Here is a 21672-nt window from a genome sequence, read left to right as displayed (position 1 = left end):
TAGGCATCAACCCTCAAGTCTGTGAGCATAGGATATTTTTAGAAGAGGGAGCAAGACCTATCCGTCAACCCCAGAGAAGACTAAACCCCACTATCTTAGAGGTTGTCAAGAAGGAAGTGACCAGACTACTGGAGGCAGATATCATCTACCCCATTTCAGACAGTGAATGGGTAAGCCCAGTACAAGTGGTGCCCAAAGAGTCTAGAATCACTACAGTGAAGAATGAGCATGGAGATCTCATGGCAACCAGAGTTCAGAACGCCTGGAGGGTCTGCATTGACTACAGATGCCTCAACCAGGCCATTCGTAAGGATCACTATCCTCTTCCATTCATTGATCAAATGCTGGATCGCCTGTCAGATAAATCACATTGTTGTTTTTTAGATGGTTATACAGGTTATTTCCAGATTCATATAGCTCCTGAAGATCAGGAAAAGACCACTTTTACATGTCCTTTTGGGACTTATGCTTACAAGAGAATGCCTTTTGGCTTGTGCAATGCACCAGCTACCTTCCAAAGGTGCATGATGAGTCTTTTCTCTGATCTTATTGAGGACTGTATGGAAGTTTTTATGGATGATTTTAGTGTATATGGCGATTCCTTTAGCCTTTGCTTAGATGGATTATCTAGAGTATTAGATAGATGTGTCAATACAAACCTAGTATTAAATTTTGAAAAATGTCACTTTATGGTAAAACAAGGTATTGTACTAGGACATGTTGTGTCTAATAGTGGCATTTCTGTAGATCCAGCAAAGGTGGATGTTATTTCTAGTTTACCTTACCACTCCTCTGTGAGGGAAGTCCGTTCGTTCCTTGGCCATGCAGGTTTTTACAGGAGATTCATTAAGGACTTCAGTAAGGTAGCACTTCCCTTATCCAGACTACTGCAGAAGGATATTGAGTTCGAGTTCAGTGAGGATTGCAAACAAGCGTTTGATAAGCTGAAGACCACCCTGACTCAAGCTCCAATTGTGAGAGGACCAGACTGGAGCCAGCCATTTTAAATAACGTGCGACGCCTCCAACCATGCAGTAGGAGCAGCACTGGCTCAGCGTGAAGGTAAGGACCCCTTTGTTATTGCTTAGCGTCTAAAACTTTAGATGCCGCTCAGTCCAATTACACTACTACTGAAAAAGAGCTTCTTGCTATTGTTTTTGCTCTGGATAAATTTCGAGCCTATTTACTTGGTACGAAGGTAGTAGTGTACTCAGACCACGCAGCTCTAAAGTATCTATTAGCTAAAAAGGAGTCCAAACCAAGGCTTATACATTGGATACTGCCATTACAAGAATTTGATTTAGAAATTAAGGATAGGAGTGGTAACCAGAATTTAGTGGCAGACCACTTGAGTCGGCTTGAGCACATTAAAGATGACCCCATTCCTATAGCTGATAATTTCCCATTTGATAACCTGCAAGCAGTATCTGAGGTAGTCCCTTGGTATGCACCTGTAGCTAATTATCTAGTTAGCCGCACCTCCCCTCCAAACTTTTCTAAGCATCAAAGAGACAAGCTGAAAAGCGAGTCTAAATATTATATATGGGATGACCCATATTTATAGAGATGTGGCACTGACCAGGTAATTAGACGGTGTGTGCCTCAATCAGAATTCCAGTCCATCTTAGAGGCCTGTCACTCATCTGAGAGTGGAGGACATTTTGGCCCTCAAAGAACAGCTAGAAAAATCTTAGACTGTGGATTCTGGTGGCCTAATGTTTTTAGAGACACTGCTGAATTTTGTAGATCTTGTTTTCCATGCCAAAAATTTGGTAATATATCCAAGAGGGATGAGATGCCTCAACAAATTATGCTTTTCTGTGAAATTTTTGATGTTTGGGGCATTGACATCATGTGTCCATTTCCAAATTCTAATGGTTATTTTTATATATTGTTAGCTGTGGATTACGTTTCCAAATGGGTGGAAGCAATTCCTACCCGCACTGATCATGCTAACACACTGTTGTTTCCTTTGTGAGAAACCACATTATTTGTCGCTTTGGATCACCACGAGCAATCGTGAGCGATCAAGGCACCTATTTTTGTAACAGGAGACTAACAGGATAAATGAAGAAGCATGGGATAATTCATAAGGTTGCAACAGCCTACCATCCTCAGACTAATGGGCAAGCCAAGGTGTCAAACAGAGAGATAAAGCGTATCTTACAGAAGATAGTCAAACCTCATAGAAGAGACTGGAGCATCAGGCTACAAGATGCACTCTGGGCATACAGAACAGCATACAAAACACCTATTGGGATGATTCCTTTCCACTTAGTTTATGGAAAAGCTTGTCATTTCCCTGTTGAAGTAGAGCACAAAGCCTTTTGGGCAGTAAAGGAGTGCAACATGGGAATTGAGAAAGCCGGAGCTGAAAGGAAGTTGCAATTGCAAGAACTGGAAAGCCTTCGCCTAGAAGCTTATGAGAACTTAAGACTATACAAGGAGAAGATGAAGGCTGTACATGATCAGCACATCAAGAGAAAAGAGTTCCAACCTGGGGATTCAGTCCTCCTTTACAAATCTCGACTGCGGCTCATGCCAGGCAAGTTGAGATCAAGATGGGAAGGTCCATACAGAGTCGAGAAGGCCGAACCGTACGGAGTTTTTCACCTAAGTCATCCTTCCAGCTCTGAACTTATCAAAGTCAATAGACATCGTTTAAAGCTGTACCATGGAGAGAGGATGAAGAAAAACAAGGAGCTCGAGATCTTCCTCTTGGAAGATCCCCACATAGCCGAAGACTGAGCTAGTGGAGCGTCCAACTTACAGACGTTAAAGCAAAGTGCTAGGTGGGAGACAACCCACCATGGTATGATCGTTCTTTTCTTTATTCTTAGTTTTCCTATTCAATAACTCTTCTCTTTATTAGTACATTTCGTGCATCTGCATTTACATACTTTTATTAAAAAAAAAAATTTACGCGACGCGACCGCCTCATTGACACGTCCGCGTCGCAGGTGATTGGAGAAAATAATAAAACGAACAGAGAGTCACGCGAGAGCGTGGCTGGAGGCGTGCCCGTGGTACAAATCACCCCACGCGACCGCGACGCCGACGCGTCCGCGTCGAGTGGAAACATTGGCCTCCCACGCGACTGCATCACTCACGCGGCCGCGTGTGATGCACGGAAAACTTGTCTCACAAAAAATTTCCTTCGGCAAGTGTACCGAATTTGTCGTCAAGTAAAAACTCACAATAGAGTGAGGTCGAATCCCACAAGGATTGATTGATCAAGCAACTTTAATTAGAGGAATGTTCTAGTTGAGCGAATCCAGAATTTGAGTTGAGAATTGCAGAAAATAAAATGGCGGGAAGGTAATTGACAGAAAAGTAAATGCTAGAATTAAAGAGCTGAAAGTAAATGACTGAAAGTAAATTGCAGAATTGTAAATGGGAATGGGGGAATTGCTCATAAAAGTAAATAATAGATATTAAAGAGAATGGGTAAGATCAGAAATGGGGAGTTCATTGGGCTTAGGAGATGTTGCATTCTCCGGATCAATTTCATTTTCATCTCTTCCTCAATCAATGCACTCATTGATCTCCTTGGTAATCTTAAGTGATTGAATTACAATTTCTTGTAATTCAATCTCTCAAATCTTGATCAATAGCCAATTCCTTGGTCAATTGCTCATGAGAAGAGATGAAGTATGGTCACTGATTATACCACATGCATTTCCCAAACCAAGTGTTGAGAGGATTATAGTCACATATCCATCCAAACCCAATTTGGTCCAGCAAGAGAAAGCATTTCTAGCTTGATCTCTTCATTCCTCTTTCAAGGTTCAGAAGAGATCCAAGTATGAATAGCTTCTTTTCCAAGATAACTACCCAATTGGATGAAGATCGAAAGCTTTCAAGTAAAATCAAGAGAAAAGATAGAAGAAGAATAATGAAAACTAGTATTAATCCATCAAATTACAACAGAGCTCCCTAACCCAATGAAAGGGGTTTAGTTGTTCATAGCTCTGGAAAATGAAAACAAAGATGGAGAATACATGATGAAAACTAGAAGTGCAGAGAAAGTAAATACATAGAGTAATTCTATGCCAAGAGGCTCCCTATAATTTCCAACTCCCTTTAATAATTCAAAACTACTCCTATATATACTACTCTTCTACTCTTCTAGTTGTTTCTTCAAGTCTTGGGTCTGGGCCTCTGGATCTTGAGTTTGAAGCAGTTATCTTCTTCATTGGGCTTGGTTTTACTTGCAGAGAGAAAGTGTGAAGTGGGCAGAGACTTTAGCTCAGGACGTTAGTGGTGTCAACGTTTAGTGAAAATATGGGTTCGAGAACGTTAGTGACATTCAACTTTTTTACTAACGTTCCTTACCCCAAGTAAAAGCCACATTAACCTCAACGTTAGTGGCACAAACGTTGCCACTAACGTTGCCCCTTTGTCCTTCGCGCACGTTATTGGGACTCAACTTTCCCAATAACGTTGAGCAGCATCCCCCTTCCCAATGTTAGAGTCCACGTTAACTTAGTTAACGTGGCTCTTGTAACGTAGGCTTGCCAACCTTCTAGAACGTTAGTGACACTTAACATTGTCACTAACGTTCCAATGTGCCCCTTAGCTCCCACGTTAGAGTCCACGTTAACTAGGTTAACGTGGCTTCTAACGTGGCTTATGCTAGCCATCTCCAACGTTAGTGACAAAGTTGAGTGTCACTAACGTTGGTTCAACATTCCCTTATCCACGTTAGCTTGTGGGAGTTAACGTGGCTCATGGTGGCATGTGTGGGCTCCTTCCAACGTTAGTGACAATGTTGGGTGTCACTAACGTTGGCGTCACCTCCCTTCCTCACGTTAGCTTCCACGTTAACTAGGTTAACGTGGGAGTTAACGTGGCCTAGTGTGACTTGGCCAACGTTAGTGATAATGTTAGATGTCACTAACGTTGGCTTCCCCCCTTTCTTCTTAACGTTAGAGGCCACGTTAACTAAGTTAACGTGGACTCTAACGTGGCCACTCATGATCTTGGTCCAACGTTAGTGATAATGTTAAGTGTCACTAACGTTGGCTCCATTTCTTTACTTCCACGTTAGAGTTCACGTTAACTTAGTTAACGTGACTCTTAACGTGGGCAATGATGGCTTCGAGAGCGTTATTGGCAATCACTTTTCTCATTAACTTTGCAAGTTACTCCCATTCCACGCTAGTGTTAACGTTAGTGTAACTAACGTAGCCATGATGGGAAGCAGAAGCTGGTGAATTAAAAATTTATTAAAATGGTTACGTTGCGAGTATAGTTCTTAACTCACCGAAACTATGCCTATCAATTTAGAAATATGTCACAGAGAATTTAAATTAAAATTACTGGGAGTTTTAAGTCTCAGGTCGTCTCCCAACGAGTTGCAGAAAAGTGTGCTGTTTTATTAATCAGGTGTTCCAAGAAGTTGAGCTAAGTAAATTGGAATTTAAATTGAGGAATTTTAAATAATATAAATAAAAGCCTTGACTGGGAATTGATTAGTTAGAATCTCTATCATTGATGGAGTGATTTTTAAGATTGATTTATAATTAACGGTTACTCTGTTTGGTTATCCTTTACTAGGTAAGGGAAAGTCAAACGAGTTGGACTGCCAAATCTATTCACGAGTTACAACCCACTTAGTTCAAAGGGATTGGCATTGGTGACAGGATAGCAATCCAACATTTAACCCAACTATAAATTTCTCCTTCAATCCTTCCAACTCAAGAATTCCTTTTAATCAACTCCCTATCAAGTAATGAAACTACTCACGCATTGTAAATAAAGAATCCATGGCACATAAAAGGGAATTAAAAGAAGACATGATTATTGGAATTGAAATTAAATTAAAGAGAAGTAATCCTTGCATTAATTAATCATAAAAGTATCTGAATGACAAAATTGAACATAACAAAGAACATGGAAGAATAAAACCAAGTTAAGAGAACAAACTAGAGTGATGAAGTCTTGATGAGGAAATAACTCTTCTCAATGTTCCAATGCTAAGATCAATTAAAAATTAAAATCCTAAAAACTAGAGAGAAAAACCTAAGAGAGTGGAAAACTAGATCTAAAACTACTGAATGAATGTGTGTGTTGTTTCTGCATATTCTCTGACTCTAGTCTGCTGTTCCGGGCCGAAAACTGGGCCGAAATAAGGTCCAAAATCGCCTCCATCGAATTCTGCAGATTATGCAGATCGCACATGTCACGCGATCGCGTCGTCCATGCGATCGCGTCGCTTGCGCTTTTTTTCCTTTCCACGCGTTCGCGTCGTCCACGCTACCGCGTCGTTTGCGCTTTCCAATCCGTGCGGCCGCGCAAGCCATGTGACCGCGTCGCTGCGATTTGTGCTCCTTCACGCGGTCGCGTGAGCCATGCGATTTGTGCTCCTTCGCGCGGTCGCGTGAGCCATGCGACCGCGTCACTTCTCGCTGGTTATCTCCTCAAATTCTTGTGTTCCTTCCATTTTTGCTAGCTTCCTCTCCAATCTCCATCTCATTCATGCCCTATAAGACCTGAAACACTTGACACACAGATCACGGTATCGAATGGAATAAAGGAGAATTAAAAGTAAATAATTAAAGTCTCTAGGAAGCAATTTTCAAACATGTACTGAATTTAGGAAGGAAATCTAAATGCATGCTAAATTGATGAATAAGTGGGCAAGGATCATGACAAAACCACACAATTAAACACAATATAAACCATAAAATAGTGGTTTATCAACCCACTAATGTGGTTCTTCTTTGCTTCCTTTGTCCTGAAATCAAGCAATAAAGTGCATCAAAGTTCTAGTCTAAGTCATGGGAAATGCAACATCTAATTTATCCTTAAATTCATGCAAAATCCTCATGAAATCATGTAAAGTGCACAATGTATGCTTGAATCAAGATGTAAGTGAATATCTACCCAAAACTAGCTTATTTCCTAAGGAAATGCATGAAACTACGCTAAAAACAGTAAAGAAAAGGTCAGTGAAACTGGCCAAAATGCCCTGGCATCACAACACCAAACTTAAAGCTTGCTTATCCCTAAGCAAGTACTGGAACAAGAGAATGATGAAAGGAATGCTAAGAGAAATGAGTCATTCTTGTAGAAGTCATGTCCCTGGTTTTATGGTGGTTTCATGCATAGCAACTTAGGTTCATTCCTGACTTTCAGACCTTTATCATGTCCTAGAATACTCACTGTGATTGCATCCCATGAGACTTTTATTCATTGATCCTTTTGTTGTTATTTCAGGGCTTATTTGTGTTCTTAGGCTAAGTGTTCTGTGAGGGGGCAACTCTTTAAAATAAGCTTTCAGCCAACACTCCCGAACCAGTTGGTTCAAGGTGCTAGGTGTTGAAGCACCCCTAAGGACTTACTTGCTCAAGTCTCTCCCCCATACATACACACCACAGGCATATAGTTTATTTATTTTTCTTTTCTTGAGACCTTGGTGTCCAGCACCTCTTTGGGTTACTAAATGCTTTGTAGTGAGGGTTACTCTTGATAGTGGACTTTCAGCTGATAATTCCGAGTTAGTTAACCCAAGTTACCAAGTGATAAGGCACTCCTAAGAGCTTATTCATCCAAGTAGATCCCTCACACAGGAGCACCACAGACACATATCTCAAGATTAAAACCATTGGTGCCTAGCCTTATTGCTTACTATTTTTCTTTTATTCCTCAACTTTGATTGTTCTTTCCCTTTTTCTTATTAGGATCTTCTTATTCATCTAGTCTCATGGGGTGTGTCTCAAGCATAGTATTCATGACAGATAGTTGTCTTCCCACCTTTGTGGTTGAACCAACTTAGCTAACTTATGACCACACCACAAACTCAGGAACTTACTCCATAGTATGAACTCCTCTCTGGTCTTTAAAACACTCATTCTCTTTTTATTTTGATTTAAAGGGACAAACATACAAGTAAGCAAAGTAAAGATGTAGTGACATAGAGACTAGCACACAGAGACCTTCTCGGAAAGAAACTTTAAAGACAAAATTTAAAAAGTTCAACTAACATGGAAGCATGTTCTATTTCATACAAGATCTTCCTTATTTAAAACATAGAAAAAGATGGACCAAAGAAGGAACTTCACCACCTTTTACTCTTGTGGATGCCCATGCTTTCCTCCTTGTTTGTCTTCTTTGTGTCCTCTTGCATTCCCTCTCATCCGTGCCAATCTTGCTTGCTTCCAATCCTCAAGTGCCTTCCTCACTGATTCATGACTCTCTTCCACCCTTTGTCTTTCTTCTCGTGCTAATTCATCCCTCATTTCTTCATACCTTGTGATTCCTGGATGCAATATAGGCAGCTGTCCTACCAAGTAACCGAGCCTGGCTTGAGTATTTATATGATGCCCAGTCTCGCTCATGTAAACTCCTTCTGCGAATGCCCTTTGCTCGTCCAATAGTTCTGCCTGTTCTATCCGTCTTCGATGCATCTCATGTATATGTGCACCTTGATGTGCTTGGATGTTGATTATCCTCTGGATGGATTCTTGTTGCTCATTTTGCCTTTGTTCCATCCTGTGGAATGTTTCACTCCATTGTTGTCCTTGACTCAGTTGTTGATCCATCATTTGCTTTTGCCAATCCGCTTGTTGAGTCATCCATCTTGAGAATGACTCCTCTTGCTGCCCCATCATCTGTAGTTGAAGTTCTCTCTGTGCTCCTTGGCTTTCCAAATATTGTCGAGATAGTCCACCAATGGCCTCCTGCAATTGGTGCATATCCAAGGTGGCTGGTGCTTGCCCTTCTACGGCTTGTCCTTCTACTACTTGAGGGGCTGCCCTCTTCCTTTGCTTCCGTTGAGGCAGGGGGGATGCAGTGGCATGCATTCGTTGAACGGTTATTGGAATGCCTTCTTTTATCCACACGGGATCTTCATCTTCAAACACCACCCCAGCTTTCTTGCACAGTCGGTAGATAGTGCTGGGGTAACCTAACGTTCCCCTTGAGTCACTTTTCTCTGCCATTTTTCTAATCCCTTCTGCTATGAGTTCATGAACCTTGATCTCTCCGCCTTTGAGTATACAGTGCACCAGTGTGGCTCTCTTGAGATTCACCTCCGAGTTGTTTGCTGCTGGGAGGATGGACCTCCTTACAATTTCGAACCACCCTTTTGCTTCCGGAGTGAGATCTGCTCTTTTGATGAACCTTGGTCTCCTATCTGCATATCTTTCCCAGTCAGCTCCTGGTACACAAATGTCTTGCACAATCTGGTCATGATCAGGGTTGTTGTCCATTCTTGAATGATGACTCTCTTCTTCAAACGGTATGGACCGCAGCTTTAATGCCCTCATGACACTCATGGGACCAAAATCCACAATCTTTCCTCTCACAAAGCTTGTATATGACTCATCTGCCTTATCATATCAGACCGCATTTGCATAAAACTCTCTTATAAGATTTGCATTCACCCTAATAACCGGATCAGTGAGGAGCTCCCACCTTCTCTTTTCCACCTTCTTTGTGATTTCGGGACACTCATTTTTCCTCACTTGAAATTTTAGCTCATAAATGATTTCCTTATCCACCATCCATCCGTATTGCAATGCATGGTGCAAGCTTCTAAATCTCTTTTCATCATATGGGTGTTGCTCCATAGGTTCCTTTCCCTTCCTTCTTTTAGAGCTCGAAGATGCCATGAATGAAGGTTAATGCGTGAAGTTAGCAGGGGTGTGGAGACTTTTGGTGTTTAGGGTTGAGTGCAATGAAGGGAGTGAAGGGGAACCCGAAATGGAGAGGTGTGAAGAGTGGGGTACGGAACAAGGATCACTTATATAGAGAGGTTGTGAGTGAATGGAGGGTGTGGATTGATGGAGTGGTTGTTTGATGGACGGTTGGGGTTGTGCATGTAGAAAAGACAAGGATCATCACTTTATGAATGAGATTGCTCGGTCTCCAAGGGTCCCATTTTTTTCAATGTTGCATGGCAATATTTTCCAATGACTTCCCTTTTTAGAACAAGTGTATAGTCCTTCCTTTTGTGGTGTCCGAACCTTCTTCCTTTAATTGTCCAATCTATCTCTTTCAATGCTCCTTTTCTTTTCCCTATAAAAAAATAAAATAAGAAAAATCAATATCATAAAAAGTTTTTAAACTTTTCGGCTAGAATGATAAAGAGAAGAAAAGATTTTGCTTATTCATGAACTCCAACTAACGAACTAACTGTGTATCCTTATATGCACATTGGTGGCACCATGGGGTGACACCAAACTTAGTTTGGAGCACTGTGATGAAAAGTTCTGTTCAAAGCTCCAAGACTAGCATGCTCTCTGTTGCATTCATGCTTTCTTGGTACGCTTTGAACACCAAACTTGTTCTTCACTATATACTGCAATATGAGGACTTCACCAAGTTTGGGTTGGAATTCATGAATATTGACTTATTCACTAGTAAAAGCTAATAAAACATGGGTTGCCTCCCATGAAGCGCTTCTTTAGCGTCACTAGCTTGACGTTTCTCCTTCATCAGGGAGGTTGATAATGCTTCAAGTCCTTCCCTCTTGCCTTGGACTTATATCCATTGGTTGTATCAATGATCTCTACATGTTCCAAGGAGAGAACTCTGTTGATAGTGAAGACCTTAGGTAACTGAGATGGTACAGTGGGGAGATTAGGGGGGATATCTGGGAAGTAAGCTGAGATCACTTTATCTCCTGGAGAGAAGCCTTCCGTAGGGATCTTCTTGTTCCTCCACCCCCTTGGTACCTTCTTCTTTGTCCCTTTTGATGCTGCCCTGCTCTTGGCGACTTCTTCTTCTAAGTGAATTTTGATGTTGTCTTCACATGCCTCTGGTGGTTTAGGTTCCTCCAGCTTCTCCTTGAGCTGTGACGATTGCTGTTTGCCTTGTTCATCATTCAGTGGGGTTCTCAGATGTGTTGGTGGTGCCTTAGTGCTTGTTTCCTCTGTCAGTATCTCATTATGATCATTCCTTGGTTCTTTGTTTTCTTGGTCTGCTTCTTGTGAAGGTTTGAAGACATTAAAGCTGAGTCGTTCATCATGGATCCTCAATATTAGCTTCCCTCGCTCCACATCTATGAGTGCTCTGGCTGTAGCTAGGAATGGTCTTTCCAATATGATTGGGTAAGTGTGACTCTCTTCCATGTCCAAGATGACAAAGTCTGTGGGAAGAAAGCATTTCCCCACCTTTAACAACACGTTTTCCACCACCCCTCTTCCTTGTTTTTGAGTTTTGTCAGCCAGCCTGATGACTACATCTGTGGGCAATAACTCATTGATTTGCAGCCTCTTCACCAGGGATAAGGGCATTAAGTTGATGCTTGCTCCCAAATCGCAGAGTGCTCTATCAAACATTGTTTCCCCTATGGCACAGGGGACATGAAAACTCCCTGGATATTTTTTTTTCGTTGGTAACTGCGGTTGAATGAGGGCACTGCACTCCTTGTTCATTACTATAGTTTGCCCTCTCTTGAGTGAGCTTTTCCTGGAAAGCAGCTCTTTCATATACTTGATGTACGCAGGCATTTGTTGGATAGTCTTGATGAATTGTATGTTCACATGCAGAGATGCAAACAAGTCCAGAAATCTTGAGTATATTCTCTTCTCCACAGCACCATTGAGCAGCTGGGGAAAAGGTGCATAGAGTCTCAGCAGCTCCTGTTTTGAGATTTTTGGTTCTTGGTACTCTTTTTCCTCCTTCTCTGCCGAGGTATCTTCAGGTTATTTTGACAGCTTGCTTGGCTTGTCCTCAGTCTCCTTATCACTTACAGTGACCATCTTGCAATCTTCCCATCTTACCTTTTTTATTTCACCTCTCGGATTCTTCTCTGTGTCACTTGGAAATCCATCTGTGGGTTTGGGAATTTGCTCAGAGAGATACCCCACTTGAGATTCCAACCTCTTGATTGTGTCTCCTTGGTTCTTGAAACTGGCTCGCACTTCCTCCTTGAACACCTTGTTGTCTTGAATCTCCTTGCTTATGCCTTCAAGTAGATTCTCAATCCTTGAGATTCTTTCATCAAATGATGATAGGTCAGGCTGAGTAGGGTTATTTTGGCCTTGATATAAATGTAGGGAGGTGTTGTTATGGGGGTGTTGATATAGTCTAGATGTGAAGTGTTGGTGGGCTGCATTGTTTGGATTTGGGCGTCTTTGATCAAGGCTTTGGTCTTGTTGATTTCCCCACCCAAAGTTTGGGTGATTCCTCCATCTAGGGTTGTAGGTCTTGGAGTATGGATCATGGTTTTGCCTAGGTGAATTCCCAATGTAGTTGGCTTGCTCCTGACTACCCTCTGCTTCTTCGTTCACTCATTCTTGGGTTGTTGATGAAGTGGAGATTGCTGCTACTTGGTTCCTCTCCATCTTCTTGGTGAGGTCAGCCAGCTGCTGGGTAATGAGCTTGTTTTGGGCCAACAGAGCATCTACATTGTTTAGCTCCATTACTCCTCTTGTGTTCCCTCTTTCGGAAGCATAGAAGTAGTCGTTCTCTGCTACTGTTTCAATGACATCTATGGCTTCCTCAATGGTCTTCTTCTTGTTCAAAGATCCTCCGGATGAATGGTCCACGGCCTTCTTTGACTCATAAGAGAGCCCTTCATAGAAAATGTGCAGCTGCACCCATTCATTGAACATATTTGGTGGGCACCTCCTTGTTAGGTCTTTAAATCTCTCCCATGCTTCATATAGAGTCTCACCATCTTGTTGCCTGAAAGTTTGGACCTCAGCTCTCAGCCTATTGATTCGTTGAGGAGGGTAAAATCTTGCTAAGAATTTGTTCACCACGTCTTCCCAAGTTGTCAAGCTTTCCCTTGGAAAAGATTCCAGCCACTTGGCTGCCTTATCCTTGAGTGAGAATGGAAATAAGAGCAGTCTATAGGCGTCAGGATGAACACCATTAGACTTCACTGTGTCACATATTCTCAGGAAGGTGGTTAAATGTTGATTGGGGTCCTCTTGGACACTCCCTCCGAACGAACAGTTGTTCTGAACAAGGGTGATGAGTTGTGGCTTCAGTTCAAAATTGTTGGCATGGATGGTTGGCTTTTGAATGCTACTTCCACAGTTTCCTGGGTTTGGATTGATGTAAGAGCCTAAAACTCTTCTATCCTCTCCAGCGTGATTTGCTCGACCTCCTCTACCATGGTTGTGAACCTCTTCTTCATGATGGTTTTCCATGTTTTCTTCCATGTTTGGTTCAAAGTATTCCTCAAAGTATTCCTCCTCTTCTTCAGCACCAACTACACGTTTTTCTCTTGCCTCCCTCCTTAGTCTAAGGAAGGTTCTCTCAGGTTCAGAATCAAAGGAAGTTGAAGCCCCACTTCTTCTCCCTGTCATACAACCAACAAGTACAAGCAAAGAGAATAGGTGCAGAAAGTATATCTGTCAGAATTACTGTTAGTGTGAGTGATGCAATATATCAAACAGTTAGTGGGTTAGTGAGATGAATAGTAAATAACAAAGAAAAAGTAAGGGGGAAGGGAAGAAATTAACTAAAACAGAAAGTAAATGACTCAAATAGAAATTTAAATCAAACAAAAATAAAATGCTCAATCTAGTTATCCTCCGATCTAATCATTCTTGATGCACAATCAATCCCCGGCAACGGCGCCATAAACTTGATGCACGGAAAACTTGTCTCACTACAAATTTCCTTCGGCAAGTGTACCGAATTTGTCGTCAAGTAAAAACTCACAATAGAGTGAGGTCGAATCCCACAAGGATTGATTGATCAAGAAACTTTAATTAGAGGAATGTTCTAGTTGAGTGAATCCAGAATTTGAGTTGAGAATTGCAGAAAATAAAATGGCGGGAAGGTAATTGACAGAAAAGTAAATGCTAGAATTAAAGAGCTGAAAGTAAATGACTGAAAGTAAATTGCAGAATTGTAAATGGGAATGGGGGAATTGCTCATAAAAGTAAATAACAGAAATTAAAGAGAATGGGTAAGATCAGAAATGGGGAGTTCATTGGGCTTAGGAGATGTTGCATTCTCCGGATCAATTTCATTTTCATCTCTTCCTCAATCAATGCACTCATTGATCTCCTTAGCAATCTTAAGTGATTGAATTACAATTTCTTGTAATTCAATCTCTCAAATCTTGATCAATAGCCAATTCCTTGGTCAATTGCTCATGAGAAGAGATGAAGTATGGTCACTGATTATACCACATGCATTTCCCAAACCAAGTGTTGAGAGGATTATAGTCACATATCCATCCAGACCCAATTTGGTCAGGCATGAGAAAGCATTTCTAGCTTGATCTCTTCATTCCTCTTTCAAGGTTCAGAAGAGATCCAAGTATGAATAGCTTCTTTTCCAAGATAACTACCCAATTGGATGAAGATCGAAAGCTTTCAAGTAAAATCAAGAGAAAAGATAGAAGAAGAATAATGAAAACTAGTATTGATCCATCAAATTACAACAGAGCTCCCTAACCCAATGAAAGGGGTTTAGTTGTTCATAGCTCTGGAAAATGAAAACAAAGATGGAGAATACGTGATGAAAACTAGAAGTGCAGAGAAAGTAAATATAGAGAGTAATTCTATGCCAAGAGGCTCCCTATAATTTCCAACTCCCTTTAATAATTCAAAGCTACTCCTATATATACTACTCTTCTACTCTTCTAGTTGTTTCTTCAAGTCTTGGGTCTGGGCCTCTGGATCTTGAGTTTGAAGCAGTTATCTTCTTCATTGGGCTTGGTTTTACTTGCAGAGAGAAAGTGTGAAGTGGGCAGAGACTTTAGCTCAGGACATTAGTGGTGTCAACGTTTAGTGAAAATATGGGTTCGAGAACGTTAGTGACATTCAACTTTTTTACTAACGTTCCTTACCCCAAGTAAAAGCCACGTTAACCTCAACGTTAGTGGCACAAACGTTGCCACTAACGTTGCCCCTTTGTCCTTCGCGCACGTTATTGGGACTCAACTTTCCCAATAACATTGAGCAGCATCCCCCTTCCCAACATTAGAGTCCACGTTAACTTAGTTAACGTGGCTCTTGTAACGTAGACTTGCCAACCTTCGAGAACGTTAGTGAAACTTAACAATGTCACTAACGTTCCAATGTGCCCCTTAGCTCCCACGTTAGAGTCCACGTTAACTAGGTTAATGTGGCTTCTAACGTGGCTTATGCTAGCCATCTCCAACGTTAGTGACAAAGTTGAGTGTCACTAACGTTGGTTCAACATTCCCTTATCCACGTTAGCTTCCACGTTAACTAAGTTAATATGGGAGTTAACGTGGCTCATGGTGGCATGTGTGGGCTCCTTCCAACGTTAGTGACAATGTTGGGTGTCACTAACGTTGGCGTCACCTCCCTTCCTCACGTTAGCTTCCACGTTAACTAGGTTAACGTGGGAGTTAACGTGGCCTAGTGTGACTTGGCCAATGTTAGTGATAATGTTAGATGTCGCTAACGTTGGCTTCCCCCCTTTCTTCTTAACGTTAGAGGCCACGTTAACTAAGTTAACGTGGACTCTAACATGGCCACTCATGATCTTGGTCCAACGTTAGTGATAATGTTAAGTGTCACTAACGTTGGCTCCATTTCTTTACTTCCACGTTAGAGTTCACGTTAACTTAGTTAACATGACTCTTAACGTGGGCAATGATGGCTTCGAGAGCGTTATTGGCAATCACTTTTCTCATTAACTTTGCAAGTTACTCCCATTCCACGTTAGTGTTAACGTTAGTGTAACTAACGTAGCCACTAATGTGGTTCTTCTTTTCTTCCTTTGTCCTGAAATCAAGCAATAAAGTGCATCAAAGTTCTAGTCCAAGTCATGGGAAATGCAACATCCAATTTGTCCTTAAATTCATGCAAAATCCTCACGAAATCATGTAAAGTGCATAATGTATGCTTGAATCAAGATGTAAGTGAATATCTACCCAAAACTAGCTTATTTCCTAAGGAAATGCATGAAACTACCCTAAAAACAATAAAGAAAAGGTCAATGAAACTGGCCAAAATGCCCTGGCATCAGCGTGCCCTGGAATTTGACGTAAAAAGGGTGCACGACCGAAAGTTGTGCTAGAGTGGTGCTGGATTGGTGCTGAACGCACAAATTCTTCCCACATGGACGCATGGCTCACGCGTCCGCGTCATATCCTTCCAATGGCCACTCACGTGATCGCATGCCCCATGCGATCGCGTCACCCAACATTTGGCGTAATAAGAGTTTGAACAAGGAGTTGTGCAAGTGCGAGGCTGCCCTCGCGCCAGTAGCATAAAACGGGTCACGCGACCGTGTGACTGACGCGATCGCATCAATTAGTATAAGTGCAAGTCGTGCGACCGCGTGCCTCACGCGGCCGCGTCACTTGCGCCGCACAGCTTCCCTGATTTGCCAATTATCTTATCTTTCTTTTCCCCAAATCCTATTTTCTCTTTTCCCTCCTTATTTCTTCCTTCTTCCTTCTTTCTTCTTTCTCACTTTCTACGCTCTCTCTCTCTCTCTCTCTCTCACTTCCATTAACAAGGTTTTCTTTTCTTCTTCCCCCCTTACTTTTCTATTATTCTTCTTATTTTTATAAGCTATCTTCTTTTCTTTTCTTTTTACTTTCATTATCCATATTTTCTTTTTCTTTCTTTTTCCTTTTTACTTGGTGTTGGAAATTTATTTAAGTCATTATTTCTCATTATATGCTTGTGGATTGTTGTAAAATTGTTTAGCAATTATATACCTTTTTAAAGGGTTGCTTGCATGTTCACTTTAATACCTTCTATACCTTATTTACCATGTATGCTATATGTTTGTGAAAACGCCCATATGGCATTATGCACTTTTCTACGTTATTCTACTCTAATATTCAATGCTTGCTTTTCACAAATTTCCTTTACTATTGTATTAATTGAATTTAATTGTCAATACAAACGTGATGGCTAGTTTGTTACGAGTGATAACACATTTGACTAATTAAATGCTTGATCTATACTACTCATGCCTTTGCATGCATGCTAATAAACCCATTGCATTTAATTATCCTCCAATGCACTTGCTATATTTCCATTGATGAACTTTTCACATGTAGTCATGACCATGTGTTAACAACATCCTCTTTATCGTGCATTGCTTATCACTTATACAACTCTCTTCCTTGCTCTATCTCTTTGAATTTACGTTACTTTCTTTTTTCCCTTTTCAGGATGGCCACCAAGAAAGGAAAAGAGAAAGCTACTCCCAAACCGCCAGCAAGAAGAGGAACCAAAAGAGCATTAGTGGCAGAGCCCTCTTCAACTGCGGTTAAACCCTCAACAAAAAGAACTAAGAGGATTATAAAGGTTGATGATAAAGAAAGAGCCTTCCCAGCAAAGGACACTGCGCGATTTTCCAATCGCTACTGTGAGCAGATGTTCCCCATCCTGGCAGAAAGGAGTTATAACAACGAATACCTTCTTCTCCTCCCAAACCATATTGCTACCTTTGTTGAGCCGCAAATTGCACAAAGACAATGGGGTTTCCTACAGAGACAGCCAAGGCAGATCAATCTTTCTTGGGTAGTCGAGTTCTACTCCAACTTCCACCTGCCAACCCTGCAGTCTGTCTTTGTTTGTCAGAAGCAAGTCCCCATTATAGAAGAGGCCATTCAAAAAGCTCTAGGTCTTCCCCCTGTTCCAGAAGGATTGGACGCCTTTCAAGAAGCCACACTCAAGCGCCAGATGTACCAATTTGACTGGGACGCCATTCTCAGAATTATCGCACTACCTGTCAGCCGTTGGATCTACGGATACCATCGTACCCACCCTAAGGGAATATCAGCTTCAGTACTTACCTTGGAGGCTCGCGTATGGGCATAGATCATGTCCCATTACGTCTTTCCAAGCACTCACGAGTCCTCCTTCACTGCGGACATGGCCGTTCTACTATGGTGCATCCTTACAGACCAACCTTTGAACCTACCAAGACACATCCGAAATGCCATGGGACACGTGCAAATTGCAGGCAACTTACCTTTTCCCGCCTTGGTCTCAGATCTTGTCTCAGCAGCCGAAATTTCCTACAGAGCTGGGGACACCAAAGCCATGCTCCCACGGGATGATTAGTATGTCCCTAACGGAAAATACATCAGACCTCCACCAGCCACCACAAGCCATCCTACTGAACCGGTTGAAGATATTCCTTCTTCAACACCACAAGCACCTACAACAGACCAACTGCTCCATCAGATACTCGAAAGGTTGGATTGGCAGGAACACAAAGCTAAGATGAGAGAGCGCCGTAACAAGCGCCGATTCACTTACCTCACGGAGCTGATTATGGGAAAATTCAAGGACTCAGACACCCCAGACTCCACTTCATTTACCAGCACAGGAAGCCATGATGGTCCCAACTGTGGAGATACTGCTACCAGCCCACCTTTATTCCTGACAGATGGCACCGAGGACGGTGCAAAGCCTTAAGTGTGGGGAGGTCGGTCAGTACCTGACTTCCGGAGGTAATTTCTCTTCCCTAAACACCAATAAATTAGGATATTTAGTTAGTTTTTCTTTTGTAGAATAGGATAAATTGTATAGTAATAGGTTAGTTGCATGCATGTTCTACTTGATTGAAAAGACAATAAGTTTTCCTCTAAGACCCTATTTTTGGAACAAAATTTCACTAACTTTAATTAAAACTTTTATGTTAAATTTGCTTGAAGTTGTATTTGGAACATGATTTTTAAGCTAAAGAACACACAACCTGCGAGATTTGAGCCTTTATGCATGGTTACATTATTTAACCATAATTATTTTATTCTTGTGTGTTTACTTCTCTATGATTGTAATCTATATTTTGTTCCATCCTATATGTCCAATGTTTATTATATTTATATGTTTGCATATGATTGAGGCCATTATTTGTTTAAACTCATTTATCCAAATTAAACCTACCCTTTCAATTACCTTTGTTAGCCACTTTGAGCCTTTAAATCTCATTTGTTCTATATTTTACCACATTACTAGCCTTAAGCGGAAAAACAATTATATATCCCAAATTGAATCTTTGGTTAGCTTAAGATAGAATTGTGTGTGCTAATTAAGTATGGGAAATTGTGGGAACAAAAGATAATAAGGGAATGTGTCATGATAATACAATGGGAATTTGGATACCTACTCATGTGAAACTATAAGAATTAAAAATCTATGTGCATTGATAAGCTATGTTTATTTTTATGTTTATGTTAAAAAAATATTCAATAAATAAATAAGGGGACAAAATTACCCCAATGCTAAGTTAAAAATTCAAAGATCAATGCATGTATGATAAAATTAAAATAAAAAGTTGATACACGAGTATAGAATGTGAAAGGGAAATTCTGGGTAGCTAGGTATGAATTCTAAAGTTATATAGAATATATTTAGGTTATGTTAAAGCTTGGGTTAATTAAAGATTCAGTTTATAAGCTTACTTAGCCATATATGTACCCTTACCATTACCTTGGCCCCATTACAACTTGAAAAGACCTCATGATGTTTGCATTGGTATATTAAATGTTGTTGATTGATTAGGAGAAGAACAAAAATTAGAGAGCATGATTAGAGAAGGATAGAGTGATTGCCCTATACACTAGAGAGATTAGAGCGTACATACATCATCAGTGAGGGTTCAATGCTTAAAATTCTATGTTCCCTGCTTTCATGGGCTACCTTCTTGCATTTTTATCTGTTCTTACTGTATAAGAATTGAATTAGTGGAATTTGATTTGTAATTGTTTTGAAGAGCTTATTTACTATTGATCAAGTGGACAAGAATCATATAGTTGCATTCACATATATAGGTTGCATTGCATTGCATGAGTTTTACATGTTTCTACTCATTTATTTTATCTCCTTCAACTAAGCATGAAGACATGCTAATGTTTAAGTGTGGGGAGGTTGATAAACCACTTTTTTATGGTTTATAATGTGTTTAATTGTGTGGTTTTATCATGATCTTTACCCACTTATTCATATAATTAGCATGCATTTATATTTCCTTCCTAAAATTATTACATGATTGAAAACTTGCTTCCTAGAGACTTTTAATTACGTATTTTAATTCTCCTTTATTCCATTCGATGCCGTGATCTGTGTGTTAGGTGTTTCAGGCTTTATAGGGCATGAATCAGTTGGAGATTGGAAAGGAAGCTTGCAAAATTGGAAGGAACACAAGAAATTGAGGAGATGACCAGCGAGAAGTGATGCGGCCGGATGGCTCACGCGACCGCGCGAAAGAGAGGAAATCGCAGTGACGCGGCCGCATGGCTCACGCGACCGCGCGGATTGGAATAGCACAAGTGACGCGGAGGCGTGGACGACGCGCTCGCGTGGCAGGGCAAAACGCCGAATGACGCGTCCGCATGAATGACGCGATCGCGTGACATGCGCGATCTGCATAATCTACAGAATTCGCTGGGGGCGATTTTGGGCCCTGCTTTGACCCAGTTTTCGGCCCAGAAAAACAGACTAGAGCCAGAGAACATGCAGAAACCAACAACAACATTCATTCTACATAATTTTAGTTTTTAGATCTAGTTTTACTCCTCCTCTAGGTTTTCTCTCTACACATTCATAGTTCTTAGGATTTTATTTCTATTGCTTTTTTGCATTGGGATATTGAGAAGAGTTATTACCTCATTAAGACTTCGTCATTCTAGTTCGTTTTCTTTACTTGGCTCTTACTCTTCCATGTCCTTTAATTTACTCAATTTTACTATTGGATTATTTTAGAATTTATTAATACAAGAATTACTTTTATTTTTAATTGATTTCTTTGATTTTTATTTATCATGTGTTTCTTTAATTCCCTTTCCTATGTTATGAATTCTACATTCACAATGAGCGAGTAGTTCCCTAACTTGATGGGGAGTTGATTGAAAGGAACCTTTGAGTTGGAATGCTCAAAAGAAAAATTGTAATTGGGTTTATTGTTGGATTGCCCTCTAGTCACTGACACCAATCCCTTTTTATTGAGTGGGTTGGAACTTGTGAATAGAAGTAGCATTCCAACTTGTTTGACTTTCCCTTACCTAGTAAGGGATAACTAAACAGAACAACCTTCAATTATCAATTAATCTTGAGAGTACTTCAACAAGAATAGGGCTTCCAACTAATCTACTCCCAGTCAAGGCTTTTATTTAAATTATTTAATTTCTCTAATTTAATTTTCTATTTATTCAACTCAAACCATTTTGAAAACATCTGACTAAGAAAATAGTACACCTTTCTGCAACTCGTTGGGAGACGACCTGGGATTCATACTCCCAGTATTTTAATTTTAATTTTTGTGACACCTTTCTAAATTGATAAGCGGAATTCTGGTTGGTTAAGAACTATACTTGCAACGTATATCTTATAACAATTCTTGACTCGCCAATTTCCGCCACGTCAATGTAGCCATACAATTAGGCTCAAAACGCACTTGCTTGTATTCTTGGCTCAAAATCCATGTTCCAAATTACATTCTTCAAACAAGCTTAGCATTAAAAGTTTTCAAAATTTTCAAAATTGGTAGGGTTGCCCTAAAATTCTAGCTTCCTAGGAAAGAAGTCATTACTCTAACCAAGTGGACTTATTAAGAGATAACTAACATGCAAGGGATGTCAAAAAGTGAAAAACCTAATCATGCAATCTATCCTAATTAACAAAAGAGATTCAAAATTTATTCGGGTGTTACCTATGAAGACCGGTCGGCCGACTGAACTCTCCACACTTAGAAGTTGGCGCGGTCCTCCGTGCCTTGAGTGAGACATAGTGGTTGATCGGCTTCCGAGTGTCCATC

At 40.7% G+C, this 21672-nt stretch overlaps 1 non-coding gene across 1 annotated transcript; it reads left to right on the top strand.

The window, feature by feature from the left end:
* The first annotated feature begins 12561 nt into the window (after nucleotides 1-12561).
* On the top strand, nucleotides 12562-12668 carry LOC148579473 (small nucleolar RNA R71). The gene has a single exon (XR_015896620.1). It is a non-coding gene; the product is annotated as a small nucleolar RNA R71 (small nucleolar RNA).
* Nucleotides 12669-21672: the final 9004 nt, after the last annotated feature.

The sequence above is a fragment of the Arachis ipaensis genome, chromosome B10 (genome assembly GCF_059453495.1).
Source record: "Arachis ipaensis isolate K30076 ecotype BB chromosome B10, ASM5945349v1, whole genome shotgun sequence".
Lineage (NCBI taxonomy): Eukaryota > Viridiplantae > Streptophyta > Magnoliopsida > Fabales > Fabaceae > Arachis > Arachis ipaensis.
Note: the sequence above shows the minus strand (reverse complement) of the source record. Positions and strands in the feature narration are given on the sequence as shown.